The sequence below is a fragment of the Periplaneta americana genome, chromosome 10 (assembly GCF_040183065.1).
Source record: "Periplaneta americana isolate PAMFEO1 chromosome 10, P.americana_PAMFEO1_priV1, whole genome shotgun sequence".
Lineage (NCBI taxonomy): Eukaryota > Metazoa > Arthropoda > Insecta > Blattodea > Blattidae > Periplaneta > Periplaneta americana.
The window spans coordinates 8,493,230-8,516,341 of NC_091126.1; the positions used below are offsets into that span (position 1 = coordinate 8,493,230).

The 23,112-nt window shown below is 36.0% G+C and overlaps 1 protein-coding gene and 1 long non-coding RNA gene across 2 annotated transcripts in view; both read left to right on the top strand.

Annotated features, from left to right (window-relative positions):
* LOC138707417 (SRSF protein kinase 3-like) overlaps positions 1–23,112 on the top strand; it is a 179,955-nt gene that overhangs the window by 4,086 nt on the left and 152,757 nt on the right. The window lies entirely within an intron of this gene.
* LOC138707418 (uncharacterized) lies at positions 1,080–22,886 on the top strand. Its single transcript, XR_011334228.1, has 2 exons — positions 1,080–1,662; positions 21,980–22,886. It is a non-coding gene; the product is annotated as an uncharacterized lncRNA (long non-coding RNA).

The window sequence follows — 23,112 nt, forward strand, 5'->3', positions numbered from 1 at the left end:
AAGGTATCGTGTGGTTAGCACGATGATCCCTCCAGCCATTATAGCTGGCTTTCGTAACCGGATTTTGCTACCTATCGTAGCTTCCCAAGTGCATCACATGCTGGGTGGGCACCGGTCCCATAAACTGGCCGAAATTTCATGAGAAAATTTCTTCCCCGATGAGGACTCGAACCAGCGCGCATTCTGTAATGCGAGTCCTAGGCAGGATGCCTTAGACCACAACATCACGGCACAGGACTATTATTATTATTTAGAAAAACTTCAGAAATATCTAATGAAACTGCAATAATTAATGTTGCCACTACAGCTCTAGAGAAACTAGAAATCACTTGTCCACTCATATGTATGTAATACAAAAAAGAAACTATTTTCATATCTTCTTAACATTATAATTAACTTCACTGTACTAATGTCAGAATTCAACATCAACTTCCTTTCTCAAACCAATGTTAGTAACATATATGTCGTCCACTACTGTGGAGTAATTGTTAGCATATCTGATTGTGAAACAAGTGGGCCCAGTTTTAAATCCTTGTTTGGGACATATTACCTGGTTGAGATTTTTTCCAGGGTTTTCCCTCAACCCAATGCTGGGTAACTTTCAGTACTGGACTCTAAACTCATTTTGCTGGCTTTATCACCTTCATTTCACTCAGATGCTAGATAACCATCACAGTTGGTGAAGCCTCGAACCAATTAAAACAAAAAATGGACAAAAAAATATTTGTCTCCTGAAAAAGAAATGTAACATTTTCCACGATTTTATACATGCGTACATGTGTAGTTTTTAAAATCGCGCATTGTTCTGAAACCTAAGTGTAAAAGAATACTTGTAGATAATGACTACTACATTGCAAGAGATTGTTTGCTTATTTTGCATTTTTATAGGAATAGAGAACATTCTCAACATTCCGCCCATTAACCAGAATGACATACAAGATCATGTAATTGAGCCAATTCAGTCACAGGATGGAGTACAGAGCGAAATATGAAGTAATGCAAAACTGTGAACACTTTGAAGAAAATTCCGTTTGTTATTACAGAACTTCATGTGTCCCAGACTTCAGTCTCTGGTAATGTATGTGTGTTCATACAAACTCGAGAAGAATCAGAGTGCAATGAGTTCTTAGAGAATAACAAAAACTTTGAAGTGAACTCTGATTTTAAATTAGACACCATTTGAGAATTTAATGAGATTCAAGAGTTCAGTTTCTGATAATGATTCTGGTCAGCAGCAATCCAATAATAAAAAAAAATGAATCATAAAGAGAAAGAGAAGGCAAAGCTGAAAAGAGTAAAAGAAAACCTTATTTATTTTTGAAGAAAGGGTCCTAAATCATAACAAAGGAATTAAGAAACATTAGAGGTGCAACCATAAGGAAATTGTTATCCATAGAATGCGACCTTTACTTACCTTCGTTCCTACACATAAACTGAATACATTGTGCCAGTGTCAAACAAATTTTGTGAAGCTACTATAGAAGTGTTCTTTCTGCAGTGAGTTCTTGACAACCTTGTCATCTCTTTCATTGGACGTGTTGTTCATATTCACGAAGGTCTTCTTTAAGGTACGGGAAAAGATTGAAATCACAGGGTTCAAAGTTTGAGCTGTATGGTGGGTGTGGCAGTGTAGCAAGATTGGTCTCCATTACTTCCATGATGGTATGCATTGTGTGTGTCATAGCATTGTCATGTTGCAGGAAATCATTGCTTTTTTAAAGCTCATAGTGTTAAATTAAACATTCTGAGTTGATTGTTGTCCCATGTTCCAGTAAATAACATAGATAACATCATCCGCATTTCAAAAATCTAAGTTATCCAACCAGAATCTGTGATTTTAATTTCTTTTTATGAGGCATCTCTTTGTGTTCATATTCCATGGATCGAGATTTCGATTTTGGTTCATTTTGTCTCCTGTCACTATGTAAAAAAGCTTCACCTTGAAAATGCAGTGTTCGTAATATTCTTAATTAAAATAGAGGGGATAATATTATAGGAGGATGTTGAAGAGAAACCTCTGCAATCTGTTCAGAACACTTACTTTTAATGCTTACAAATATATATTACAGTAAAATGTGCATAACTTCCAGAATTACAATTGACTGCATATTTTTCTAAGTTTCCTTCTGCAAATTTGTGTCTATTGCCTATGAAAATATTTCGTAACTGAGAGAATTGCCTGTCCACCTCACAGGATGTGAGTAGGCAATATTTGAAACATGCTAGCTACATTGGGCTTAATGCTGCTGGAGGTGAGGTACATTTGTCTTGTAGGACTCCTGCAATTGAATCATCTCCCTCCTAGCCAAGATTCCTATGCAACTTGGCCTCGACTGCCATGCTCACTTCTCCAGGAACCACTCTAACCTCCATTTGATGTACCAACCTCACTGCCTCGACAAATGAAATATCTCAAGCCTCCAGCCTCTCAGTTTTTGTCAGCTTGCCATAGTTATATCACAGTTTAGTATATACAGTTGCGAAGCTTGGGATGAATTTTTGCATTTCTCGCGGTAGTTGCTAGCCGCTTGGAGCGCTGTGAGTACTAGGAACAATAGACTGTGTCACTGGCATTGTGATCTAATACAGGCTGTAAGGCAGACCATGTAACTCGCTTAACCTGATCACGAAGGGCGGCGTTTCAACCATATAAATTAATTGGAATGAATAAAGAGTAACATATATTTCTCTAAAATCTAGTGTAATTGCATTAATAAAATTTAAAACAATGATTATGAGACACTTCAGACATAAATCACTTGCGAGTTAAGATGAAATATTATTTTTGGTGTGAAAATTACGTTGTTTGTATGTGTAATACTTGCCCTTATTTCGATTAAGTATTGCGAAATTCTTGTACATTCATTTATGCACGATTCAGTAATTTTCAGTTGCAACACACGGATATTTAGATATGTTGAAATTATAGGTTATGTTTACTGTACCAGTTGCCCCTTTCTGTCTAATTTTAGTGGTCTCCAATGCCATGCCATTCATATGGAAATATTATAGGTTATGTTTACTGTATCTTATATTCCTAAATTCACAATTATACATTATAATTAAGCACAATGTCATGTATGGTACTCCGCACATTCAATTTGTCTGTTTTTAATACTACAATTGAGTATTTAATTATTGTATTTATCTACTACCTAAGAGACGAAATAACAATCGTACGTACACTAATTTCATAGGAGTGGTATGATACATTTTCTGTCTTTATTAAGGAAGGTAGATGTACTATATTAAATCACAATATAAATTCTTTTATATAAAACCTCAAATAGCTTCCATTCTAAACTTAAAATGTTGATGCGAAAAGATTATGTTAACATGTAAAATTCTCTTCACATTAAAATAACACAGTTTTGTAATTACAGTAACATGCAAATTAATCCGAACAATGTAATTACTTATGCAAAAACACTCAAATGGGATAAAAAAAGGATCTAAGACATACCTCAGTAATCTATGTGGCCTCCCTTGTTCCTGATAACAGCTCTGAGACGATTTGGCATGGATTCCACTAATTTCCCACAAATATTCTTCATTTCTTCATCGCGAAACCATACACCAATGAGGGCAGAAATCATCTTCTCCTTTGTAGAACAATCCATTTTTTGCATTCTTCTTTTGCAAATTGACCACAAGTTGTCAATGGGGTTGATGTCGGATGAGTTGCCTGGCCAGGGGAGTACCTGAATATTCTTCTTGTTGAAGAATTCTGTAGTTTTTCGAGACGTATGGCATGGTGCCAGGTCTTGTTGGAACACACCTCTGCCATCCGGAAATGATTTTTGCAGCTGGGGTACGATTCTGGTTTCCAATAAGTGAATATATTTGTCAGAATTCATCATTCCCTTGGTAGGTATTAATGCTCCAGTCCCTTCATGTGTAAAACAACCCCAAAACATTACTTTAGGGGGGAATTTGGGTGCTTGTTGGAGATGAGCTGCTGTTACTTTTTCGGATCCTTTCCGTACATAAGAAACACGGTGGCCGTGGACCTCGAAATGAGACTCATCAGAAAAAAGTACATTCTTCCAGTCATTCACTGTCCAGTGTTGATGTAATTTTGCCCACATTAAGCGTTTTTTGCACATAACAGGGGTTAGCAGTTGCTTCTTAATAGGCTCACGAGCCCTTCGTCCAGCTTCCAAAAGCCTACGCTGCACTGTTGTGACGTGAATATTCGCCCCAGTGCACAGTGGGCCAGAATTCAAATCTAGCAGGAAAATATTAAATTTTTTAATGTTTTAAATAACGTTTTCTCGCTATATAATCTCGAAGTACTAAAACTGATCTTCATAAATCTGTATGCCATCAATTTATACCAAGCAAAATGCCAACAGGGCTGGCTGCTAAAAGTCGGTAAGTTTAAAAACTCGAGCGCCGAGCGCCAGACTGTTTACGGCAATAGTGATGTGAGGGTGATCTGTGGGTTGTTGATGTGGAGAAAAGTGTCTTTCTGTGATGGAAGTTTTAACAGAAGGTTCCTACTTCCTATTTCCATTATTCATACTTTAATTGTATACGTGAAATATTGCCAGGGATGGGTTAAACATAGCTTTAAAATATTGCAGAATTATGTCTTTACTTCATTTTAAATTAGAGATATAAAAAATGCTGCACCAGGTGTCACCTTAAAATCTACATCAGATTATAAAGCAATCCCTACAGTTTATTACAAAAGTTAAGATTTGCTTGTGTTTGCTTGCCTTTTTCTTATATTTGCGTTTTTATTTCAGGGGTAGATCCCCATAACCAGTCCACTGTGACTCGGATGGACTTAGACGAGGTGTTGACTACTAAAAAAAGGGTCTACTCAAACTCTCACTGATTTCGTAGTGACAAAATTAGAAATACAACATTGTTCCAAGGATATTATACGGTGTGTCGAAAAAGTTGTGCGCACATTTAGAAGTAATCTAGAAAAACGCTTGAAACAGTGCTCCAGGAAAAAGGACAGGTTTTTGCGTAAAGATTCGGAATGGTTAGTGAAATCAATGGACCACAGACATCCTCCTCCCTTCCCTCTACTTTTCCCACATGCCTGGCCGATTACTCCAGACTCTTTCTTCTCTCCATTAATAAATTATTGTCAATATTTTAGTAAAACCTGAAACTTTTAAAAGGGGAATTAAATACACTGTAAATTTACAGGGCTAACGGCTTCAAAGCTGGGTACCTGGTTCAAATAAAGTGCACTGGTACAAAATTTAACATGGAGGCATGAAATAATTACTCTGCTTGCCATTAAAATTTCACTTTAATTTATGTGTCCCCAATTTAAAAAAGGACATCAAATTTCCCCAAAGAGTTTTATAATAAATAAAAACTCGCCAAATGTCCAAGGATTTAATTCCATCCATTTCAGGAGTAGGTAGACCTCAAAAATTGTTTGAAAAAAGTGGCATGAAAACAAGAATTAAACATGTAGGTTACGGTCTCTGAAAGATCAGCGTTCTTAAAGTGAATTAGTTCTAGCTACTCAATTGTCTTCGCGGGGTTCAGGGAAAAGAGATTCAACATACGTTCTACAACAAATCACCACAAATTACTCCAACTTTACCAAGACCATGTACACCAGAGAGAGCATTACAATTTTTAATATATAACGTCACCAAACGTAAATACAATGTGCAGTGTTACCTATAGGTTTGTCCAAGAAGCCCAAGAAGCTAGACGTTAGAGCATTTGTGAAGATTATTCAAGAAAATTTTCACGAATTCAAACAATGTAGGATATCTTAAATCATCTTCTTGTAACGCCTGATCCTAACATATCAAGTATTTATCCGTTTTAAGAAAATAAGAAGAATTCCTTTCCCGCTGAAGTGCGACAAATGTTGAAGGAACTCCATACTTACAGTACAAGTGAAGACGTGCGTGTGACAAGAGGGAAGGATGATGAAGCGGACGAAGAGCAGCTGCAGCTGGAAGAGGAGGAGGAGGGGGAGGAGGAAGAGAAAGAGGAAGGAAGATAAGGAGTACGATGATGCAGACGATGACTCCTCCTATTAGAGAATATTGGAAACTATAAGTTCACGAAAAGAACAAGTGATATAATTAAGTACCCAGTAGGCTCCATGAAAATAGTTATTCAAACTCGGACTCATAGCTCATTACTACGGATAACAATTCCATACCGGCTTATTATTATTCCATAAGCTCTTAGAAATAATTATTTAGTAAAACAGAATCATTTAAAATTATATTCCATACTTATTTAATTTTTTCCCGCTAGATTTGAATTCTGGCCCACTGTGCAGTGGTAGCCATTAACTCGCGGGTTAAGTCGACAGCAGTTAGTCTAGGATTTAATTGACTTTTCCTGACAATTAAACAATCATCTTCAGGTGAAGTCTTCCTTTTCCAGCCACAGTTTCCTTTTTTCTGGGGTGTGATGGATCCAGTCTCCCTGTATCGTTTTATGATCGAATTAACAGTAGCCAAACCGATGTGACATTCTGCAGCAATTTGCCTCTGTGTCATAGAAGAATGCTCTGCTAATGTTATAATTTTAGACCGTTTTCGTGGAGTTGTATCCATTTGTGAAGACGACAGAATGTACACAGGATTGCAGTATTAAGTCTTCAACACAACTGAAATGCTGAAACTGAAAGTACAAAACGACAGGCAAAATGTCACATATTATAAAAAAAATAATAACAACAGACCTTCAACAATGGAATTACACGCACTACAGATGTCAGTTAAAGCGGTATGAGCAGCTGTGAGGCCAACAATGACAGAACATGTAAAAATATGTCGTGTTCGGATTAATTTGCACGCTACTGTATTTCTGCAACATAGGCTATTATGCAACAAGAAGTAAAGGGAACTTATGGACACATTACATGAATAAAACTTAGCTATGATACGCAATAAAGTTATAATATAATAATTCACTGAGCTCCATACACTGAAATAGAAAACCAAACATATATTACAGTTTGGTCTAGATCGAAAAGGCATTGACTGTGCCGTATTTCACATTGTTGTGAAAAGTTGTGTAAACTGTGAAATGTTCGTTATCAGTTGTAATAACTGTAAATGGCTAAAATACAATAATATGGGACAAGGAGACGTTTGTAGCACTATAAATTCTAAGAAAAAGAGGTCAGAGTTATCCTTCTTCCGAAAGATCCAGGAAGGTGAGTTTATAAAATATAATATATACTTATATGAAAATAAACCTTATGTGTTTCATATTTCAATAGTGGAAGGAAGGTGCTAATTTTTCAAAAGAACACGTTATCAAAAGTACAATACATTTTATCGTCTGCTAGGGAAAGAGTCTGTGATGAGGCGATAGTAGCGATCCTGGTGGCTATCAACTATCTATGGATACATATTTCAACTGTCTATGTTTGCATATTTAGTAAGTATTGAGCTTCGCAACTGTATATACTAAACTGTGGTGATATCTTATAAATGCAAGAATGGTGGGAACTCCATGATGCATTAGAACATCTTTGGCAGCTGAGACTCAAAGTGTGTCTTCCTCGAAGCTCTGAATTGCCTGTAAAAGTAACAATAAATATCCTTTAAATCATAAAAAGTGGGAAAACAATAGCTAACAAGATTTGTTAAGCATATTTATGAACAATTTGAAAATAACGTAGTGGGAAGAATCTTGTTGAAGGAAGTTGAAACTTTCTGGATTCCTAATTTGCATCCAATACATGTGAAGTAAAAGTTTTCGAAACTATTTACATTTCTAATTGCAGAGATGTTCTCAGCATAGAGTAACATAGCACTTAACCATGTGCCCTATTGTTTTAATACTTGTTGTGGCAGAATTGGCATTGTAGGTAGTATTTAGTTGAATGTAGCTATTCTTGATGGTACTTTTAAAAACAACTTTATTACGTGGGATATGCTTGCATTTACCTCTGCAAACTTGATCCCAATTTCTTCTGCAAGTTTATGCAGGGCATGTATACAGCTTTTCAGATCAAATAGCTCATGTTGTATGTAACAAAAAAGTGCAATACCATATTGGTGAAAAGTTCATAGTTTTCTCAGAAAAATATGTTTTTTCTCAAATATTTAACACACTCTTATTCAGTAACTATTCCAAATAGTATTGTGATTTTTGTCCATATCAATACAAAATCTAATAAAGAATAATTTATTCCTTTGGCGTATTTGCGTAGCTTGGATGGTTATCATGTAAATTTAATTTAAAACCTACCAATTTCAAGCCACTGAACATTGCGAAACAGATTGCAACACAGCAGTCATATAGAGTAGGTCAGTAGTACGAGATGGTTATGGCAATCGTTGCAGCTGTCTCTATAAAAAGTAATCTACTATGAACTACAGCTTTGGGATACTTACATTTATGTTACAATGTTATTACGTTAAATGTTAAATTTAAGATACTATACGTAATATCCAGAACTATGTGTACAATATGTTCATATTGAAATAGATTCATAGAAGCGGTTTACTCCAAAACTGTAATATTAAACATGCTTATTGTAAAATATGTAATTAGCTAATTACATAATGCATTATTCCTCCGCCCCTCATGTAATGAATAATGCATTCTAAACTATTGATATTTTTAATATTTTTAAGTATGGAAAACAGGTTTATAAACATTCGATTTTTAAAATCACTGAAATTACATTATCTCACACTTCAAATATTGCACAAGAAAATATCTACTTCGATCGTAAGTATTGTACAGCATGTAATTGTACATGAAAAAAAGACTTCCGATATTTACAAATTACCAATGTTTTACTTCTTGGTTCCACTAGAAAACTATATTATAGTACTGCAATAATGATTCACTTAAAAAAGAAAGTAAACTCAATCAACAGTAACACAAAAACAAAAAGAAAATTATATCTTCTGAAACAGACTACAGCCATTTCTTTTAGTACCGGTATGTTTACTATGACAAGAGACCAGCAACTTAACTTCGAGCAGTCCAACTCTCAGCTGAGCTGTCAGTCATCTGGCCACTGTAGAAAAGCCAAACCACAGCTATGGCAATTGCATCTATGGTTTACTTTGATATGCGTGACCTAGGGAGACAGATCTTAGTTCGTTGACCTCTTACGAGAAGAAAGATCATTGTGTTAGTGGCGATGTTGCCAGACTGCTGCAACTTCCAACTCAATTTTCTAATTACCTTGCATTTAATTACAAAACGTAATATGGGTTTTCTATTCATTTCAGTGTACCCTATCGTCTCTTTCAAGCTTCAAGGTTATTTCACTTCCACCCAGTGGCGATTCCTCGGGGGAGGGAAGGGAGGAATGTCCTCCTCACATTTTCTTCTTTTGAAAGTAAATACCAAATGAATTATAACTTATGCCTTAAAATTCGAGGAAGATTCGATAATTTTTAAGTTCACAGCTATAAGAAAACATCGGTTGATCGAGTTTTAAACGACGCGCAATCATGTGCTGCTAGAAAACTGTGAGAAGGATGCGAGATTGTTTGTGTGGAGGAAAGAAGCGGCCAGAGAAAGAAGCAGAGTTTTAAAGCAAGTAAATGAACTGATAGGGAGGAGATCCTCCTCTGAATTAGCGCATGGGCGGGAAATAGAAACCGACTGGTCTTGCAGCAAGCTCGCTATCGCTGCCATCTAATGATGCTGCATTCAACCAGACTATAACACATCTAGGAGGAGACACAATAGAAACAGTTTTAACGCAAAGCTATGAAAGACACCATATAAACTTTCTTAAAATTATAAATCAAAATATATTATCCATTGCACTTTATATAAGCTACTATTCATGGTTTGAAACTTTCGAGGATATCTGAAAGTTGAAGTTGGATTTATATAAAACAAAGAGGAAGTAGTTCTACGTTAGTATCGCAGATCTTTTTGGCCCCTGAAATTCACTTCCATTCATTGTCTACTAGACAGGACAACAGCCAAGTTGCCAGTTTTTACAAATATATTGAAATTGAAAGTACTGCAAACTACATTATTTTTAACATAAAAAAATTAATTGGCCACCGGCAGCTTTGAACAATAATGGTAGTATGACTTCACAAGAACTGACATTCTTCAAAAGCATGTGATACTGAACTTGTAAAATGTACATGTGGCAACACAGACCACGTGGGTGGGTGCAGTGTTCTCGCTTTCCTAACAGATTATTTCCCATTCCCATTTCTGTAAAACGGTTCCAGTTACGTGCTAGTAGCTGGTCTCTTCCAACACGTGTGATGCTGTAGTGTGCGTGAAAAATGCTGCGAAGTTGTGAATTTCTTTGTAATTGTTCAACAATGAATGGAAGTGAAAACATATTATATTTTGGACAATTTAGGAAACTCAGTTTACAAAAACTGCTATACAAAAGGGAAGGCCAACCCTAACACTACCTGCTCTTAGATACCATATATGCATGTAGGCTAATTTTTAGCATGTTTCTCTCAAGAGGTATCATTTTGAGCTGTTAACTTCTTTCCTCCTCTTAAGGAATATGCAGGAGCCGCCACTGCTTCCACCCTGCATTTGAATACACTCTCTTTGTATTCCCTGCTTTCAAATGTACAATGCACTGTATGTCAGCAGCATCAAAATATTTCCATGATACTTCTAAAAATAGAAAGTAAAAAAAGTTCTTAATCCTTATATAGTGAAAGTCACCCTTATAAGCAAAGTTGGGAAAGGTCATATTTGGGGCAAGAATCCTGTGGTGAACTACATTGAAGGGTTAAACCAGAATGTGTTGGTTAAATATTACATAGATTAAATTATTGCCTGCTTACCTCACCACTTGAGCAGTAGTAGAGTGGTTTGTACATGTGAAGTTGAAGTTGAAGTTGAAGTTGTGAAGTTGAAAAGCAGAAAGCTTTGAAACAAATCTCAGAATAGGATCCTCTGGCAGAAAGTACTGAAACAAATCTGAAAATAGGCTCTCTCTCTCTCTCTCTCTCTCTCTCTCTCTCACAGCAGAAGAACAAGATCAGATGCTCATTTAATAAGGCAATTTGGTATACCGTATTCACTTCGCTATTGTGCTTCCAGAAAATTACTTCAGGCCACTGAGAGATATTTTCCATGCTGTAGTAACTTGAAAGGGACTGAATGAAATTCTAATACAACATTATGCTGTAAAAAACCGACTCTATGATTAGTCTAAAAAATCGCGGTTTATTATGTATCATGTAACTATTCTCCAAGTTTCACATTGGAACCATACATTCAAGATCATAACTTCAAAATTGCTTACACTTTGTGTTAAATTGCATACTATTTAGTGCTCTCAATCAGTCAAGCTTCTAATATGCTTTCAATATGCTTGCTCTTGTATTATGATGCTTCATTGTAAATGAGTGGTCATTAAAGACAAAACTCTTTTTTCAGTAAATGTAAAATGCTGTATTCTTCATTTAGTTGCCATTTTTTATTTAATTTCAAGTTTTTTGTTACTGCTATTTTATATTTAAGAAGTACACAAGGTATATTGCTTCGTAATCAAGAGATCTGTAACCATGCAAGAAGTGTGTGTAGCTAACAGCATGTTTCAGCATACTGCATTTGTTCCAGTAAAATTGTCAGATTAATTATTTCAAATTAATTTTGTCTTTATCTGTAGTATGTAAGCAGACGTCTCTCCATGTTCCTAGATTTTTCTAAAATTTTCTTCAGTGGTACATTTTAGAGGCATTTCAAATGTCATGTAAGTAAAGTTTTGCATGTAATTTTCCTGACATGATTAAGTTGTATGACACCTTGAAAAAGAATTATACTCATTGTTGTGTTGACAATAACAGTAACGACGTATTGGTCATTTTGTGTATACATTGCATGGGATGTCTGTTCCATTGTAAGAGTGATTTCTTGAAATATTTCACACATAATTATAGCAGTGGTGATGTGAAATGAACACTGAGCCTTTTTGTGTGAGTTATGTACATTACTAAACATGTATAATATTGAAAATTACTGGCAAGAACACTGTTCTACAGTTTTAAATAATGAAAATTTTCCAGAAATTATTTCATTTTATCAGAGGTTGAAGTAGGTGTCCCAGAACAATAAAAGAGTTTTTTTTTATTAATATCAGACCCATGTGTGCTTTCAAAATTTGAGCAGGATAGTTGTAAGCAGTGACAGGTGTTATAGTTAATTGTGGTAGGAGCTTCTGTTACTACAGTAAAACTTCTTTTGTAAGTTTCACATTATACTTTTCCATGTTATTTAATTTAGTTTATACGTTTTTTTACACTTATACGATCGTATTTTTAACCCCAGGTAATAATAAACGACATTTATACATTCTAAATACATTTTTCTAGAAAAAAGTTCTGCCGTGAAAATGCAAGCATGCATAAATACAGTACATTCTCATTGTTAAGATGCGGCCCACTTTGAAATTCGTGAACATTCAAAGCTGCCCATGCTTGCTGCCAACAATCTTGTATCCTTTTATAATCATAACATACGATGATGTAACTGAACGAATTTTGGAACAGTTATCAAAATTTGAGGGCATGGTTTATTTCTTAGGAAGAAGCAGTCCTAATTAACTAACTTTTTTATAAAATAGTCACATGTTATTAAATTAAATTCATACAGTAAGAATAAGGTAAATCATTTTTATAAAATTTTCTACATTGGAGTTTGAAAAGTAATACAGCAGCTAGCTTTGGTTCTAAGGAGCTAATATTTCCTACAAATCTTACATTATTCAAGAATATATTTTATAAATTTGAGTACTGTATTATAAAGTCAAAAGTGACTTAACGGTGAAGTTATAAATTTCTCTTGTGAAAATTTTACAAAATTGACGTAACTCATTCTCCCCATATAGTCTTCAAATGCTATTTCAGATGTTATTAAATGCCACTAAAGTTGTAAGTTTTCCTCATGTGTTTTTTCTTGAGATCCCTATAAAAAAATATAAATTAAGTTCTGCTGTACTTCTAATATTGCCATCTTAGCCTCAACTCCACCAACATGTTCCTCATTCTTGAATAAAGAAACATTTTGTAACTTTATTCACGAAACTTGTCAATTAATGCATTATATTTCATATGAAAGGCTATTATGTAACTGACAAGCAGAAGTTTAATATATATTATATACCATGATTCCTCCTCCTTGACAGAAAAACTATGAAGAAAGAATAATGCTGGCCTTTTGTGTGGCATGTCTCTAATAAAATTGATGTATAAATTCGTTTTTGATCTAGCTAATTGTTCTGAGACATACTACTTGAGAATACATTTTAATTCACTTCCCTCTGATGCACGCACATTCACACATACACACACTCTCACACAGTACAGATATGTACAGGGATTCCAATCTTGAATACTTCCATGTTCTTGAAACTTCATATGGAAAAGTCATGAAGTTTCTGGTACTCAGGCAGTTATACTGAATCTGTAATTATTGCAAATTTCTCGTTTTCTGGGTGATCAACAGTATATTACAGTTAAGTAGGCCTTAAAACAAGAAGTGCAATGTGGAACAGTGTATTGTAATATGTCGTTAGTAAACATTTTTACTGAGTATAGATTGAATTGATAGTGTCAATGTAAATTTGTGAGAAAATTGTGTAATATAAATGCCCCAAGCTAGTCAATTATAAAGATATTTTGTTGTAAATTCGGTATTTGACAAAAAAGCAAACAGGAGGAGTAAGCCTACAGTTTTAACAGAAGAGAAAGTGAACGATATTGGAACAACATTAGAAAAAGTCCAAGAAAGTATCTGAATCGTCTGACAGCACATACAGCAAGGAAATTGCAGAAATTTTAGTCACGTGAAAGAATAGCTGTGATAGGAACATCAGAATTCAGTTTTGTAATTGGTTTCTGCAGTCTGTACATGACGAGATTTTGAATCCAGAACTAATATGTCTCTTACTGACAAAGCATGACTACATTTACTGGAATATGTAAATTCCCAGAACGATCTTTATTGGAGTTTAGATGCACCTCATCAGTTAAATGAGCATCTATTATGTGATATTAAGGTTAGGATGTGGTGTGCATTGACTGCGAAATGGCTAATTGGTTTCTTTTGTAATGAAATATTTTTCTCTACTAGATTAATTTAATATTTAAGCCATTCTTATAATAACTAACATATGTAGAAAACGGTTTCTTCATGTAGGACAATGCAACGGCTCATTCAGCCAGGGCTTGAATCTCGAGAGGTATTTGTTGATCAGTGGATACTTTTGATTTCTATTCTTGGGGAATGGTGAAAGACAAAGCATTTATCAACAATCCTCACATGGATGATGAGTTGAAGGAAGACATTCTTAATGTTCTTCAAAACATTAGGTAAGATGAACTGGGACTAGTGTTCAACAAGTTACACAAGAAGAACTGGGCTTTTTTTTTTCTTCTAAAGAGGGCCTGAAGGCGAGCACGTCAGCCTGAGGCTTATTGTCCAACCCCTTATATTGTGGGATGATTGTTGGAGTCTTCAGAATTGCATTCCTGTGAGTATGTGATTCACTGCTTGGTGCCATTTTATCGATTCAGCTAGAGCATCCAGTTTTAATGGAGTCTGCGTGAACAGGAATGACACACTGACTTCCTGTTGATGTTCTGTCACATCCTCAGATCGATGGCATCTCTTCGCAATTCATGTACTATATCCTGCTGCATCCTCTATTGACCTGAAGATCACGACTCTGTAGATATCGTGACTCACCAAGGCACCATCTGTCTGAGAAAGCTACACTCCCAGGACTGCCGTAGTCCAATGTGAAAGCACCTATGTCTCCCTGGGACCTGTGCAGCTCCCCCAGACAGATGACATCTGTAGCTGAATCATGGTACCACGTCTGCCTGATCTCCTTGTCAACCTGGAACTATTGAGTCCGAGGTCCAATGTCGAAAGTTACCCAGCACTTCTGCTTCAAGTGGTTGAGGGAGGAAACCTCGGAACTCAACTAGGTACAATAGTATGCAAATTAATCCAAACAAATCATACTGAGCATATTAAACTATAAGTACAGGATAAAATGGATGCTCAGTGTGCCTCAGTAATTTATGCGACCTCCCTTGTTTGCAGTTAATCATTGCTACGATTTGACATGGATTGGACTAAATTTCCACAAACCTTCTTAATTTCTTCATCGTGAAACCAAACTTGAATGAGGGAACAAATAATTTTTTTCTGTTTTAGAACAATATAGATTTGCAATTCTTCTTTTGCAGATTGACCACATGTTCTCAATCGGGTTGATAGCGGGTGTGTTGCCAGGCCAGGAGAGTACCTGGATATTATTCTGGTTGAAGAACTTGGTAGTCTTTCGAGATGTATGACATGTTGCCAGGTCATTTTGAAACACACCATTGCCATTCGGAAATTATTTCTGCAGCTGCGATAAGACTCTAGTTTCCAATATGCTAGTATACTTGTCACTATTCATCATTCCCTTGATAGGAAATAATGATGAATACTTTTGGGGGAGGTTTTCGGTGCTTGCTGGAGATGAGCTGATGACACCTTTTCAGATCCTTTATAGACTTAAGGAACACAGTGGTCATGAACCTCGAACTTGCGGGTTAAGTCGATAGCTTATAGTCTAGGATTTATTTAAATTTTCCTAACAATTAAACTGTCATCTTGCAGTGAAGTCTTCCTTTACTGGCCACATTTTCCTTTTTTTTCTGGGGCGTAATGGATCCAGTCTATCAGTATAATTTCAGGATCGAATTAACTGTAGTTAAACCGACACCACATTTTACAGCAATTTGCTTTTGTGTTGTGGACGTATGGTCTGCTAATGTTACAATTTTAGAGTGTTTTCGTGGAGTTTTATCAATTTCAGAAGTTGACAGCATGAACACAGCAATGCAGTAGTAAGTCTTCAATACAACTAAAATGCCTTTGAGGACGAAAATATGAGGAAATACTTAACACCTTGCAAAAAATAGAAACTCCAGACCTTCAACAATGAAAGTCTGCTATATTACAGAACTAAATTAAGAGAAATGTGCAGTAGATAGATCGAAAATCAAAGAAAACACTGAAAATTGTCATGTTCGGATTAATTTGCAGCTACTGTAACTTGTCCCAACTGGGATTTGAACTAGAGCACGCTCGTTTCGTGGTCAGCCATGCTAACCATTACTCCACAGCAGTGGACCCGAACTGGGCCTTATGTTCCATTTATTAAAGCTTGTCTGCTACCAGATGAATATCATTTCGAACACTTGTTGTAATTTGAGGTAAGATTAAGGGAGACTGTTGTACCTTTAAACACTTTTCACATTTTATTTTTTTTTTTAATTTTGGGAAATGAAATTATCTAAATGAAAAAATGCTTGAAATAATTTTTGAAGATTCCTTTACAACTTCCTGTATGTATTTTCCTGTTTTACAGATCTATTAAGGATGGAAAAAATAAAATGAAGGGAATTGTAATGTGTTCAAAGGTACAACACGATCATGTACCTTGGAACATACCCTCTTGTAAGTTGGAACACATGGAATGTAGGTGGGAATATAGCTGTAAAAACTGACAATTATATTTAAAATGTATTTTCAATCATAAACCAGAGCAGGCTTCTCTGATTTAGATTTTATTTCCTGGAGAAACAATAACTGCTTCAACAGCTTTCTTCAAGACATCCGAATCAATTGGGGACCTCTTTAATTCCAGACTTACTTCGTGACATGATCTTAAAATAAAACAAAAACAAAAACCGATAGTATTGTGTAATTTGGAACATGTTCCATGGTACAAGATGTTTTGTGTTCAAAGGTACAAGAGTGTGCACGTTTAAACAAATATGGCTCCGAAAACTAGAGAGTCAAATACATCATGGAAATTAAAATATGTTATTACTCACCAGATGATAGGGAACACACCGTACTTGAACGATAGTAACAAATGCAATCTGGTTTTGTGTTAGGAAACATATATCAATGAACGAAATGTTTACTTTCGGTACTAAAAAAACTTATTTTGTCCACGGAACTCACAATTTGCAATAAATCAAACTGAAACTACGACCAGAGCTACTTAGCGGCTTTCTCTACACAATACTTCAGTTTGAGTCCTCTAGGTAGCAGCAAAAATTAAAAAACAAAAAATGTTCAAAGGTGCACTATGCTAAAGGTACAACAGTCTCCCCTAAACAATTTGATAGCATTTAATTACACTTTTAATCCTGTAGTTTAAGTATAAGATTGAAAAGGATTCTTTGTATGCTTATTTCATGGGGAAAATGCATCCCAAGGTAGTGGTAGACAACAGGCTGGGGAATGGCCAGTACATACTTGGTGCATCTGAGATTGGAAATCCTGACACGCATGCGCACGCACACACACACACACACACACACACACACACACACACACACACACAGAGTGAATACTAAATGTCATCTTCGAAGACCAGGGCATGATGGATTATATTGTAGTGGTGCTATAAATACAAACATACAAAAATGTTCTGCCAAATGTCAGGTCTTTCACTGCAAACCCAGCATTCTTCAATCTTTCCTATTTTCCTCTTAGTTGCCGCATAAGTAATGATATTCGATATAAAAATTGTCATGGTATTATGATTAGTTATGAGGTAGACGTGATTATACCCTCAAGTCAAATGGGGTAATACTTTGATTCACAGTATATTGTAATTGGAGTTAAATTTAAAAAAGGTGCCATTGATTTGATATGTGTGACATGTACTTGTTCCTGAAACAGACTGAAATTCTTGGCTTCAGTAGATACATCACAAGAACTATAAAGAAAATGACTACTTACATTCATTTCTTAGTCCCATGCTGACTGCTACATTCCTTAAGATTTCGAAGTGGTTGCAATTAGTGGCTGTATGAAAATAGAAGATTCGACATGCCCTTCTTCACACACAGTGTCATTTCAGTAATTTTAATTTCCATTTAATATCATTCTGTAATGTACTACAGTACATTGAGCAAATTACTTACAATGAGTTATCCTGGGAGATGTTCAAAATTACCATCTTCCATCTTCAGACAGCCTAGCACCATGTACAGTGCTTTGCATTGTCTGGAGAAACTGATCATAGGTGATGTTTGTGGCGACCACATGTAGTCTAGCAGTGAGCACCTCTGCACTTTCTGGTTTCGCTCTATAAACCATTTCCTTCAAATGGCACAACGGGTCATCTATGCTGAAATTAGCAGGTCAGTTCTTGTGAAGCTATAGTGCTGAAATGTAGTGATGCCCCATAATATTCGTAACACATGCCTCATCTAATGATAAGAGGGACAATAATACTGGGAGCTCGTGACAGAGAAACAGGGTATAATTACATCTGTCAAGGCATTCCGGGAGAAGAAATGGCACCAGGCGTCTACTGTCATTGATCCTGGCCAACACATTGATCTGCCAATGTACCTGGTGACCTCGTTCATGCATGACATGCAGCTTTTGGTTTGTGTACATATGGCTGTTGTGCCCATTTCTGTTCACCAACCAGGAGAAAACTCACTGCAAGAATGTGCTGAGCATTACATCATCTACTGGAGTGAAAGATTAGCAGGAGAATAATAACAATTCAGAAACATGCCATCTCACTTCGAAGGTCTACTAGATTTATCTAAATATTAAGCAATCATTTATTACTAAATGGGCAGAAAGTTTATTATGTTCATGCTGTGTCATATTATGATGTTCTTGGGCCCTGTGTCAATTTGAATAATAAGTTTCCTGCATGCTTCAGACCAGTGAGACTTCCTCCTGCTTGGTGTTGAGTAAATACTCGCTCACAGATGAAAATTGACTCGTCAGGCCAAAGTATCCATTCCAGGAAGTCCAGAACTCTCAAGTTCACCAAGCAGCCACATAATACACTGTGCAGTGTGGGTGATCAGTAGGCAGAAGGTAGTGGAACCTAACGTAATGGCAGGTGTGCAAGTCATCGTGATAGAGGACATTAAATACGATGCTTTGGTAACCTACAAGCACCAGGCAATCTTTGAGGGCTAATGGTGGAATGTTCAGTAAGCATGGCTTCTTTCTAATTTTTGATTTCGAAAAGTTGGTGGGTATCCCTATTCTAAAATGGCAGGTAACAAACATTCCCATCTCGTACGTACATTTGTCGATCTAGTTGTTCAAAGGTGTATGAGTGGTGATGCTGTGGATAATATTCCATGTACTACCTAGCAGCAACAATGGAATGATTTTATTCTCTCTCAACACCAAGTGCATATCGCAGTATTTTCTGCTGTAAGTCACAGTTGGACTGTCTTGAAATACTGTATAGTAGTGGCAAAAAAACCGGACCGACCCTTGTAGCTGATTTCAGAGCCTTGTTCACTCCAGAGCACGATAGACTGGTAACTAAGACTTTCGTGGTTCGAATCCTGCCTGAGAAGGAAACTTTTTTTGTTCCTTATTCAAATTTATTCCCAATACTTTTCAATTGCAGTGATATTTTACTACTTAATTAACTTATTATTCCCAGAACATGAATTTTACCAGCAATCGAAAAGTATTGGGAATAAATTTGAATAAGGAGCAAAAAAAGTTTCCTTCCCAGGCAGGATTCGAACCACGAAAGTCTTAGTTACCAGTGTATCGTGGTTTGAAGTGAACAAGGCTCTGAAATCAGCCACAAGGGTCAGTCCGGTTTTTTTATGCCACTACTGTACAGTAAGTTCTCTGTGCAGTGTCACAGCTGAAACTGATGTTAGAATACGTATATATTTCAAATATTGTGAAGTAATGTAAATATGTGATGTTTACTTTACGTACATCAAGTAGGCACCAGTTGAATCAAAGCATGCTGTGTGGCTTACACATTGTTCAGCATTGAACTGTAATTCTAGAAAACCACGGTGCTTAGAGTGACAAAAGAGCAATTTAGAAGTGTAAATGTTTGATGAAGACATGTGGGAGTTGAAATCTGAGCTTAAGCCCACAGAAATAATACTTGTCCAATTTGATATTTGGGAAAAATTGGAAAATGGAGTACTGGTTCCTATCCTATTTATGCTTGCTTTGATGTAGTCTATTACTTTCTGGTCTTCAAAGACGACATCTAGTATTCACCCTATGTGCGTAGGAACGCATGCACACACACAGACACATTTTTTTTTTTTTACTCTACATAAAAAGAAAGATTGTAAGTTCCAAGTCTCTCGTATACTTACCACATTCAGTGTTATATAATTCAGAATCAAAATAAAATATAAAATTTAAGTTGAATTAATACAATGTGAATGGAAGTCAGAAAGTATCAGCTTTGCAATACACTTAGTATGATAGGACGAATTCATTTTGTAGTTCCTGTTTAGAACATACAGATTATTCCTTCACATATTTACCCACAATGCAGCAGATGCATGCCATAACAATTGCAATGTGGGAAATTGGCACATATATAACTTAGAATATTTTCTTCAATTATTTTTATAAGGTGTCTTCCACGTTTTAAAAAGAAAAGACATTTGAAATGCTTGTTACATTCTACACACTTTTGACAATATAAAGGTTCTCATCATTATTAGAACATATTAGCAAAAAATACCGAAATGTCATTAGCTTCAAATTCCTTTATTATTCTTTAAATACAAAATATCGTCAAAATTTGATGCATGATTTTCTGTTCTAGCAGTAAATACGAGGGCTATTCATAAAGTAACTTCCGTTTATTTTTTACAAACCTGTGAGTGACATTACAGAATTGGGTTACAATACGTTTGAAAGTATACACTCTAGTTTATTTTTCCACATAGTTTCCAGTCACATTGAGACTTGTCGTAGCATTTGACGAGCTTTGAAATTCCGCAATCATAGAATTCGGCCGCCTGCGACTGAAACCAACCTATGATGCTGGTTTTCAACTCTTCGTCATCGTCAAAGCGCTTTGAACCAAGCCACGTCTTCATGTGCATGAAGAGATGGTAATCGCTAGGTGCCAAATCTGGGCTATAGGCAGGGTGATCCAATAGTTCCCAGTTGAACTCTTGCAGTTTGGTTGCAGTACGACGAGCTGTATGCAGCCGGGGATTGTCATGCAGGAAAATCACCCCAGAGCTCAACATGCCACGACGTTTGTTTTGAATGGCCTTTTCAAGTTTGTTAGTGTGTTACAGTAACACTCAGTGTTAATTGTGGCATTCCTCTCCAAGAACTCCACTAGCAAAATTTCTTTTCTGTCCCAGAAGACAGTTGCCATGAGTTTCCTCGTCAAAAGTGTTTGACGACACTTTGTGGTTTTTTTTCGGGGAGTGAGTATAGCCCCACTGCTTTGATTGAAGCTTTGTTTCTGCATTCACATACCGCACACAAGTCTCATCTCCTGTCACAATCTGATCGAGAAAAGCATCAACTTCTCTTTCGTAATGCTCAAGAAAGGACAGTGCTGCTCCCATCCGCTGAGCCTTTTGTTCCTCAGAAAGGAGTTTATGCACCCATCTGGCAGAAAGTTTCCGGTAGCCCAAATCTTCGTTAATCTCTTTGTACAGAAGAGTATGACTAATCTGTGGAAAATCCTCACTAAGCTCCAACATGGTGAACCTGCGTTTTGCTCTAATCCTTTCGTTAACCAAACAAATCAGATCTGCATTCACGATACTCAGTCGACCACTTCTCTCTTCATCATGGACATTGGTTCACCCATTTTTGAACATATGGCACCATTGTCTTACACCACCTTCACTCATTACGTCTGGCCCATAAACTTCACAAAGATGGCGATGGATTTCACTAGCTTTACAGTTTTTGGCCACAAGAAATCTTATTACAGAACATACCTCACACCTGGTGGGACTTGCGATTGCAGCACAGATTTTGACAGCACGTGGCTCAGAGAAGAGCAAAGACATGACCTTGACTCTACTGCTGCTCGACGCATACTGCTTCAAGGTACACTTCACTGCAAGAGCGGCGCCACTGTCTCTGTTGTTACGCACGCTATATGAAAATGGAAGTTACTTTATGAATAGCCCTCGTAAGAAGGTACTGATCCTATAATGCTAAATAAACAACATATTCTTATTTTGACCACTAGTATTCTTTGCAGGTTTTCCAAGAGATATGTCTTCTCACCAGAGATTCCAGGCTACTTATTCTTCTCTGTGGAACACTGTGCACATTTCTTCTAAATTCTTGATCTTCAGTGGTTGAACTTGCCACTCTCTTTTTCAGTCTGATTTCCCATTTCCTTTTCAAAGTGTCATACTCAGTTTGCTGAACAGTGATCAGTTAGATCTGTATATGTAATTATTAATTAGATTAAATAGCGTTTTTATATATATCCGCTTTCTTTATTGTTAGTTTCTTTAATGAGAGGAAAATATTTTTAATCTGGGATCTGTAATATTACTGTTGGAAGTAAATTGCAGTGTATGTCAGTGGACACCTATGAAAATGTGTTTTATTCTATCATATGCTGCAATATGCATGATTGTTATTCATTGCCTTCAACAAGAAAAATAATTCTTCTACTATAATTGACATTGTCATCATGTGTGCATACATATATGTATTATATTTTACTACTGCACCAGTTATGCCTGGTGCCAAAATTCTAGAGTAATTTGTAATGTGTATTTATACTGGTATCACGAAAATTACGATTTTGAACATTAAGCAGAAATTCTCTGTTTAATTTAATGTAATGTTACACAACTCACTTCTGAGGATTACAATAAGTACCTGAAACTTTGCAGATATGTCGTATGTTACATAGCTTGTGATTTTGTGCTGTGTTAAATTGTGTTCATTGTCACAATAATTTAATGTAATTTAATTAGTAAGACGAGTTTTTTTGAAAAGTAATTTCCATGTGAATACAGCTTAAGTTTGAAATTACATAAGAGTTTTTTTTATGATTGAACAGTCACTTGGATACAGAAAGAATAATGTTTGAGTATTAAGATTTGTAACATGTTTTCAGAAAAATTAAATTGTCTTTAGATAACACGACATGGATTGTATAAGTTCATGCATATAAAGAGAACCTCCATGGTTACCAGTGAGATAGAAACATTGCTCATAAAAATAAAGAATTAATCATAAATACATAAGGATATGGTATACTGAAATTACAATAATCTCTCTCAAGCCACTACATTGTCTTTTCCACGTGAGTTGGAGATAGTGCTGAATTCAGATATTTTTCCCTAGGGAATTTATGTTATATACTGGGTTAGG